The sequence below is a fragment of the Cryptomeria japonica genome, chromosome 8, assembly GCF_030272615.1.
Source record: "Cryptomeria japonica chromosome 8, Sugi_1.0, whole genome shotgun sequence".
NCBI lineage: Eukaryota > Viridiplantae > Streptophyta > Pinopsida > Cupressales > Cupressaceae > Cryptomeria > Cryptomeria japonica.
The window spans coordinates 531123967-531133761 of NC_081412.1; positions in this window are offsets into that span (position 1 = coordinate 531123967).

Sequence of the window (9795 nt, forward strand, 5' to 3'; positions counted from 1 at the left end):
CATTGTTGGGGATTTCAATGCGATCCTGAATGATCATGAGAAGGCGGGCAGTCTTCTGAGACCCAATGTTGTCCAAAGAGATTTCCAAAATTTTATTGACTGCAACTTACTTTTGGATATTGTCCCCAAGAATGGTGTTTTCACCTGGACAAATATGGCTTCTCCAATATTGCAGAAAGATTGGATAGATTTTTGCTTTGCGGGGACTGGACTTCACAGAATCATCTAATTGAAGCCTTTATCCATCCTATTTCAGGCTCTGACCATTACCGTGTTCAATTGGATATCTCCTCATGCCACCTTGGAGGAGGCGTCCCCTTCAAATTTGAGAAGATGTGGTGCAGGGACCCCAATCTTCATGATTTGATCTCAATTTGGTGGAGTGAGTTTGATGTTGGGCATAACTCACACTTGTATAAATTTAGTAAGAAGTTGAAGTACATTAAAATGAGGATCAAAGAATGGAACCAGGAACACTTTAAGAACATATTTGTAGAAAAAAGGAGGGTGTTGGATGAGTTTGAAAGAGTCAATGAAGTTGTCATTAGCGATGGAATGAATAATGATGACTATCACAAGGAAAAATTTCTTAAGGAGAGCTCAATGAGATCTTGAAAAGGGAAGAAATTAATTGGAGGCAGAAATCAAGAGAGATATGGCTCAGAGAAGGTGACAGAAATACAAAAAAAATTCATAGAACAATAATAGCTAATAGAAATAGGAGCAGGATCTCGCAAATCAAAAAAGCAGATGGTAGCATGGCTTAGAACCTGGAGGAAGTCAACTTGGAAGCAATTTTTTTTTTTGAATATATTCTAAATAGGGGTAATCAAGTGGATGGAGCAGGTAGGGACGAGATTTTAGCCTCCATTCCAATGATAGTATCTGAAGACCAGAACAAAGAATTATACAGATGCATTGATGAGGAGGAAGTTAAGAAAGCAACCTTTCAGCTTAACCCAAATAAGGCTTCTAGTCCTGATGGTTTTTCGGCATTTTTTTTTCAATCTTTCTATGATATCTTAGGGAAAGATCTTCATCAGGCTATGGAAGAGTCAAGAAAGAGGATGACCATGTTGGGAGCCATCAACCACACCTTCCTTGCTCTCATCTCTAAAAAGAGCAGCCCTCAAGAGATGGGGTACTTCAGGCCTATTGCACTATGCAATACAATATACAAGGTTGTAACAAAGATCATTACAAACAGGTTGAAACGGATTCTCAATTCCATCATATGTGATGAGAAGAGTGGCTTCGCCCTGGGTAGATCGATTGTGGAAGGCATCATCACGGCTCATGAAACATTACACTCCACTAGGAAATCCAAGGATTCCTACATGATTTTGAAATTGGACATTCTGAAAGCATATGACTTAGTGGATAGGGAATTCCTCTTCGAGGTTTTGGATAAGTTTGGTTTTGGGGATAGTTGGATCAAATGGGTTACAAGCTTCTTAACTACCCCAAAGTTTTTTGTGCTAGTCAATGGGTAAGGTCATGGTTTTTTCTCCTCCACCCGGGGATTAGGCAAGGAGACCCTCTCTCCCCTTTCCTTTTCATCATTATGGCAGAGGCCTTGGGAATATCTATTTGTGGCCTGCATCAAGATGGGCATTGGGCGGGGGTGAATGTTGCGAATGGAGTTGAGCATACTACTCACCTATGATTTGCAGATAACACGATCCGCTTTGGTGCTTCGAACAGGGTTAAGGCTATAGTCATTAAATCTTGCCTGGATGAGTATTGTAAAGCATCTAGACAGAGCATCAACTGGAACAAATCAGAAGTCTTTTTTGTTAATACACAACCAAGGCTACAAAGAACCATGTCTAGAATTCTAAATTTATGAGTTGCAAACTTCCCTGGAAGATTTTTGGGTACCCCTCTGTTCACAGTGCTAAACAAGATTAGCTACTAGGAATCATTGATTGCGAAGTGTAAGGCTAAACTAGATAACTGGAAGGGCAAGTGGCTCTCCTCGACTAGAAAACTCACAATGATCAAATCAATATTGGTCGTGATCCCTGTCTTTTCAATGGCATGTTTAAAAATTCTGGCGGCTGTGGAAGATGACCTCATCCAGATCATGAGGAAGTTTATATGGAATGGGGTTGGTGATCAAGACAAGTTTCCCTTGTTAGCCTGGCAAAAAATCAGTCGACCCAAGGAATCCAAGGGTGCAAGAATTTTCCAACTATCTTTAATGAATTTGGCCATGGGTGCCAAGCTAGTATGGACCATGTGTAGTGGGGGTGAGAAAAAGTGGGTCAAAATACACAGTAGCAAATACCTAGACTCAATTGAGCCAAGAATAATTCTGACAACTCTCAACCCTCCCAAAGGCTCGGCAATTTGGAACTATATACTAGAATGCAGGGACATCATTAGGGATCATCTTTCCTGGGAGATTGGAAATGGACATAATGCATCCTTCTAGAATGACTCATGGGGTGGAGGAGATATCCTGAGTTTGCTTCCTGATCTGAATGATATTAAGGAGGAATCAACATGGCTGTGGGGAAACAAGGTTTGTGATTTTGGAGAAACAGTGTTGTAGGATGGTGTAATGAAATGGCAGTGGAGGGCCCTTGACAATCTGAATGTTGATCAGCGGCAAAAAGATTCCTTGGAAAATATTTTGAAGAGTTGCACGATCATCCCAACAGGGAAGGAAGACATCATTCACTGGTGTGGCTCCAATGATGGAAACTACAAGGTCAGCCTGGGCTACAAGATCAAAGAAGTTGCTAGAGCTAATCATGAATGGGAATCAAAATTATTACGGAACAAGCATTTATTGCCGAAGGCCCTCGGGGTATTCACATGATTGGCTATACAAAAGAGAATACTCACTTGTGATGGGCTCATGAAACTCGAAGTGCGAGGTCCCAGTAGATGTGTTCTATGTGGGAGAAATTCAGAAATTGTTGATCATCTATTGCTGTTATGTGAATACTCCTGTAAGTGTTGGTGGTACTTCATGCATAAATTAAACCTTCATTGTCCATTCCCGATAGGGATTGACAACTGGTTTAAAATGTGGCCACAAAGGACCTCGAAGGCGTTATTTGGTGATCTATGGACAATCCTCCCATCCCTTCTAATTTGGGAATAATGGAAGGAGCGCAATAGATGCATATTTCAGGATAAGTTGATGGATTCAGGTGCCCTATGCTAGAAGATAGAATCCTCTTTGATTTCTCTAACCAATGAAGCTACAAAAGGGAAGACATTAAAGAAAAATGTATATACAGGATGGGACTGTAGTATGAAACTCACCTTCCTAGACCTCTTTGTTCCAACTCTCTTTGGGAACAACTCCTGCAAGCCCCACTTTAATCCAGACCCCCGACTTAGTGGGATCCTCCAGACCCTGGTTGGGTCAAGATAAATTTCAACAAGGCTTCTCTGGGCAACCTAGGCCCTAGTGGCATTGGGTGTGTGATTGGTGATGAATTTGGTAATTCTTTACTGGAAGTTTCAGACTACACTGGTCATTCTACAAACAATATGGCAGAGTTTTGAGTTGCATTACGTGGCTTATAGGTAGTGGTCTGTAGTGGGGCCTGAAAAATCCATTTGGAAGGCGACTCCCTTAATGTGGTAAATATGATAAGGAAAAATGAAACTCCATGCTGGATCCTCAATCAATGGCTCCAACCAATCAAATCTTTGTTGAATGAATTGGAAGATTTTCGTATAAGCCATGTGTACCGGGAAGGGAATGTGATAGCGGACAATCTAGATAAAGCGGCGGCGCAGTCTATCAATACATGATCGAATGGTACCATGCTAACATCATACCTCAAACGGTACCTGATATTCCCATATGACACATCACCCTCGTCTTTGTCGGATAGTGAGATCATTGATTTCCTTACCCTCTAGGTAAGATTGGATTTGATTTTTCACTTCAAGTGGGACGGCATATGAGTTGGTTAACATGAGAGTTCATTAATGCCAGAAGTGCTAGGATAGCCCACGACCCCTTGGCAATCATGAGAGTGTATGCCTGGTCTATTTATAGAACCTTTTTCTCAATATTTTCGCATATTGCCTAGTGAATTTGAGTTATAGCGGTGTGGTTGGGCTTAGGGTGCTAGGGTTGCTAGTGATGGATAGGCCTGTTATGCTGGAGTCCACCAAACGATAGATGGCCTTCTTAGGGGAAATTTTTAACAAACGACTACTAGCAGTCATGGCCACGAAGCACCCTCTTATTCTAAATGTTGTAAAGAGAATTTTGGGTGGGGATTTCATTAGAGCTTATCACCGATACCGGGTAAACTCAGATATTCCAGCCATGTTCGTCACCATGCTAGTTTATATGGGGGTGAGTAAGCAGAGAGTCAAGAAAATGACTCAAATGATTTTCAAGCACTGCTTTCTTGGTGAGATTGACGCTGCCCTAGATAATATCGATGCCAACCTGCGCACCCCACTACCACAAAACTACTATATGTCACTGGGAGCGGGTGTAGAGGTTAAGAAATTTGTGGTGGTACAAGCCCTGGATCAGGGGAGCCTGGTTGCGGAATGGGATGGGAAGGACAGGAATATTTCATTCCTGCTTAAGGCTATTAGTGTTTTGTCGGGCACTAGCAAGGCCTGGATGAGGCAGTTTGTTTTGGTGGAGGGCTTGGGCGAAAGGTAGGGCATTGGAGTTCTGGAAAATGCTGAGCTTGAACCTGATAATGCATGGGGCTTTGGTCACAATGAAGAATGGGTACCGAACGATAATCGTCTCTCAAAAGAAATGGCTAATTCAGAGGTCCATGTTGATTGTGGGATGGATTGCCCTGTGGTGTTGGAAGTGGTCCTTTGTTAGAAAGCTAAAGAAAGTGAGCAAAATTTGCAGGAGGTGGATAGCAAACCTGAGGTAGTGGCACTTGAGGAGACGGATGTTGACTCTGTCTGAGCTTTTGGGAGCTATTTCATTTTCTTTTTGTTTCTGTTTTTTTGAACTTTGGCATTACTAAAAGGCATTAATCTGTAATTTTGTAAATGTAGAATTAATATGCAGGGTGATAGATGTGTATGCTGGTAGTAGTCAACCTCTATATGTTAGGTCTTTTTTTTTTTAGGGGGGGGGGGGGGGGATTCTCGAATGTAGCTTATGGGCATCAGGCCTCTAGGGTGTTGGCAGTAGGTAGCAAGTCATATTTCCAAACTTAGACATGTAAAAAATCTTCTATATTAATATAATGGGTGTTGCCCTCTGCAACTATTTATCTATAAAAAATTTTTAAAAAATGGTTTACAAATACTTGTTGTTTATGTCTTATAAAAATAAAACATAAAAAATAAAAATAAAAATGATTTTACAAATGTTTAATGCTTATCTCATTATAGAAATAAAAATGATTTACAAATATTTAATGTTTATCTCTTATAAAAATAAAAAATAATAATAATTGTTTACATATCTATAGTTAAAATAGAATTGTTCAGCAATCTAAGCATTATCTTTATCCCAAAATAATTTTAATATATGTTGACCCCCAATAAGGCTTTCGCCTTAAGAATGGGGCATTATAGAAATTTCACAGGCGTGGGACTGAGTGTGACCCATGGAACAACCTCTGGCTTTTTAGAAGTCAACTCTTTGATCTTTTAAAGAGGGGGGAAAAGGGGAAAAAACAACCAAAATCCAAACCAAAGGATTTTGATGAAATTAAAAGGAAACTTCAATGAATGTAGAGCTTTTAAAACACTTTAAACATTCCATGAAATGACATGTTAGGGAGTCTACTTATTTTTGTAAATCAAACACAGTAAGCCATTGATCCATCATTTCAAGAGGGGAACAAGACACATGAAGCGACAAAGGCATAAGGCACAATATTGAAATCCTAGCTACGGGAGTGGGCATAAAGACCAAGTAAAATCAACCACTCAATTATTATAGAAATAATCCTCTCTTTATTTCGTATGAAAATGGTATAATCTAAAACCTAACTTTATGAAATATGAAAGAGTAAATGCAATACATGATCCAAACTTCATAAATGGGGAACTAGAGAAATGTGAACTAAACAATAACCATACATTCAACATAGGCACAATGCATTATCCATAATAAAACAAAAGCAACAAAGGCATAGTTTGTCATTCATCAAATAATGCAAAGGCTACAAATGCAAATTACAATGTGCATATAAAACTAAAGATGAACAACCATTTTTAGAGATGGCTTAAAGCATCCTAAAATTGTGTATTCATGGAAGCTTGGACTCCCTTCGAAGTTTGGAAAAAGTAGATCTCATAGTAGCATCAAATGCTCAGAGATCGAAACACCTTCTTCTTTACAAATCACCCTCTAACTTTTATAACCATTCCTAAAAAGATATCATGCTTGGTGACAAAAACTTGTAGAGATGAGGCCATAGTGGTGTTGGTAACTACCTCTGGGTTGGAAAGCTTTAAGTCGTGGATTCTTCCTTGATTGTCAGCATGGAAAACATCTATGCTTTTGGTCAAAATTAAGGAGATAACCGCTTTCTAGTTGTGTGAGGTAAATTGTGCTCAAATATAAATGATTGAAAGATAACACTAAACAATCTCAGCAACACAATGAACCTGAAACACCTCAAGATTGGGATGTTTGAAAAAAAAATGAAGTACAATAAGCATAAAATAAGTAAATGAAAACCTCATTTACCAACTTCGATTCAATTTTCCCATGTTTGGATGTGCACTCAAGACGTAGCTAGTGCTCGATTGCTCCATGATGTGATTTGATGATGGGATATGGGGATTCAATTTGACATTGTGACGATATGGATATGCTAGAATGGATTAAATGTTGCATGATAATGATATGGTAGTGAGAAAGTGGATGATTTGATCTAAAATGAGGAGGGATTAAATAGGAGAAGGGGGGAGAGGAAGGGATTGGAAAATGCAACACTTGTCCTCAAGGAGGACAAGTGGCAATCTTAGAAATGACAAGTGGAACAAGACTCCACACTTGTCCTCAAGTGGCTCAACAAGGGAGGACAAGTGTCCCTTGGAGGGACAAATGTCAAAAAGGGGCTTGACATGTGTCCTTAAGGACACATGGCCAATTTGGGAGGAAGCCACCCAAAAATAGAATCAAATTTCCTAATATTAAGGAAATTAGAGGAATATGTGTGCACACACATGTGAGGGGAGGTTAGGATAAGGTTAGTTTGGGGGGATAGGGTTGGTTAGAACCCATGGGTTAGATTGGAGGTTAGGTTAGAAGGGGGTTAGTTAGGTAGTTAAAAGTTAGGAGACATGTGACATATTTAAATAATTATTTAATTATTTAAATGAGGCGAGGGAAATTAATTAATTAAAGGGATTGGAAAAAGCCATTAATTAATTAGAAATTAATTAATTCAAGGATTGGAAAGGGGGGAATTAATTAATTAATTAAATTAATTCAAGGGATTGGAAGGGAGATTAATTAATTCAAGGGATTGGAAGGGGGAATTAATTAATTAGATTAATTAATTCAAGGGAGGGGCTTAATTAATTAAGATATTTAATTAATTAAATGGCTAAAGGAAATAAATTTGACTAAATTGATTAGCCAAATTTAAGTGCCTACATTAGTATCTTCATGATTCCTTATTTGCAAAACAAACCAAAAGTTTCTAGATTTTTGCACATGCGCTTTTCTCTCAATATGTTTTCATCATTCAACTTGCATGACTACTGCAACCTAATAGTCGAGGATCATTTTTTGCTTATGGTGGAGACATTTTCGACACGTGTTCAACAACTAGATCCTTGGGTAGTCCTTTTGAGCCTTTGGTGAGGCCTTCCCGTAGTGGTGACATGTGGAGGTCCTATGGGGCTTCTTTGGAAGAGTCCCGCCATAAAATTGTGTTTTCCCGCGACTGCAACATGTGTTGAGAAAACGAAGTCCCTGGAAATGTGACCGATCTTCATGTATTTGTGCGGACCCCGATGAAATAAAATTGTCGCTAATCTCTCACTGTAAAAGTCAGAAAAATCGAAAAATGTAGAAAGTTCTACAGTATCTATTAATTTTAAATTTTTAAATTGCTTTTTGTTTTTATGTACATGGATGAATGAGGTGCATATTCAATTTTAGACTTATGTCTATCCACGTAATTAATTTTTATTTTCTAATTAATATGGTTTATAATGTTAAAAAAACTGACTAGTTGTTCAATTTATCTTTTTATTCTAGAACTTTCATTTTAATTGATGTAAATATTAAATACAACTATCAATGTAAGTTAGGAGATGTTAGTGAATATTAACTCATGTCTAGTCAATTTAGTTTTGTGGTTGATTTGGGGCTATACCGTAATCTTTTTTTATAGCTACAATGGTGCATTTTTATGTATATTTGAGTCCACATATCTAGTCTTGCTCATGCTAGCCTTATGCTTTTTCCTTGTAATATTTATGTGCAAATGATTATAACATAGTTGTAATATTTATGTGTAATATTCCTTCTGTCGTCCCTTTTCCCCTCTCTGCTATGTTCCTTGGCGGATTGGATGGTGGTTTTTATCTGAATCTTGTGTTGGGAGGGTTTGGGGGCAAAGGTTTTTGTCCGCCGTGCTTTTCCTCTCGTTGGCTAGAGATCACTTCCCTTGCTTGGTTACTTTGGTCAGTTGGTGGAGTGTGGCGGTGATGGCTCCCAACGACACTTCAGCGGTTCCCTATTGTGTTGTGTCCCAGGCTGGTCTGAATGCAGGGGAGGCCCCTTTCTGTTCTTTTTCTCCCTTCCTTGATGAGGTTATGGCTTCTTTTGTTAGGGGCTTTAGGGGATTTTTGCCCACTGCTGCTCTTTTCTCTATCAAGGAGAAGATCTTCTTTCTGGAGCCATGGCTCAAGGTCTTGAGGGTGGGAGTGATCTATCTTTTTTTTGCACCCTCGATTTTTGTTGAAGATATGTTGATGGGTTGTCCTCTTCAATCCAGTCATGCCTTTATTTGCAAAATCTGTTGGTATGCCCTCTCCATGTAGCCTAGGTTTTCTCCTGCTTGCCTTATTAAGGTGGCCCTTTCTTCTTCGAAGGCAAAAAAAGGATGGTGCTAGAGACAACTTCTATCCTATAGAGGTGGTGTTGAGTGATGTTATGGAGGTTGGGTGGTGTTGGCGGGTGGCTGGTGTTGTCCTTCTTCTAGAATGGTGGAGTTCTAGAGGAGATCTTTCTCCTGCCTCTTCAGGTTATGGGAGCTTGTCAAAACCCATTTTTGTGATCCTTGGATTTAAGATGGCTGGGTATGTGATATGTTTTTTTCTTCCTCCTCCAATCCCTATTGAGGTGGTGATTGTGGAGAGCTTTCAATTTCCAACCATATTCTTGTTCCTCCTGGTTGAGGGAGCCGGTAAAAACCCTTCTTCGTTTGTTATTTTTGCTAACTGGGTATTAGCTGCTAGTTTTAAAGGGCACACCTTGGTTTCTTATTGTACTTGTTTTTAGTTAAGGGGTGCTGGGCTTGGGAGCCTATTTGCAGGTTATGGGATCCTAGTTAAAACCCTTTTGTATGGTTGTGGGTGCTAGTCAAAACCCCCAGTATCTTTCAGTTTGTGGGAGCCTATTTAAAACCCTCTTCTGTGGTTGTGGGTGCCAGTCAAAACCCTCAAAGTCTTGTTTCTTTGTTGAGGTCCAACCTGATTTGTAATGTTCTCTGTTGTCATGTGGCTGGCGTTTCACTGGAGGTTGGTTGTATGTATTCATTGTATATCTTTTGATCAACTGTTTCTTGTTGGGGTATGGATGCTGGTTCATCCAGGGGGTTTCGGGTCCCCTCAAAACCTACTTTTGCCTTAATCAAAAACATA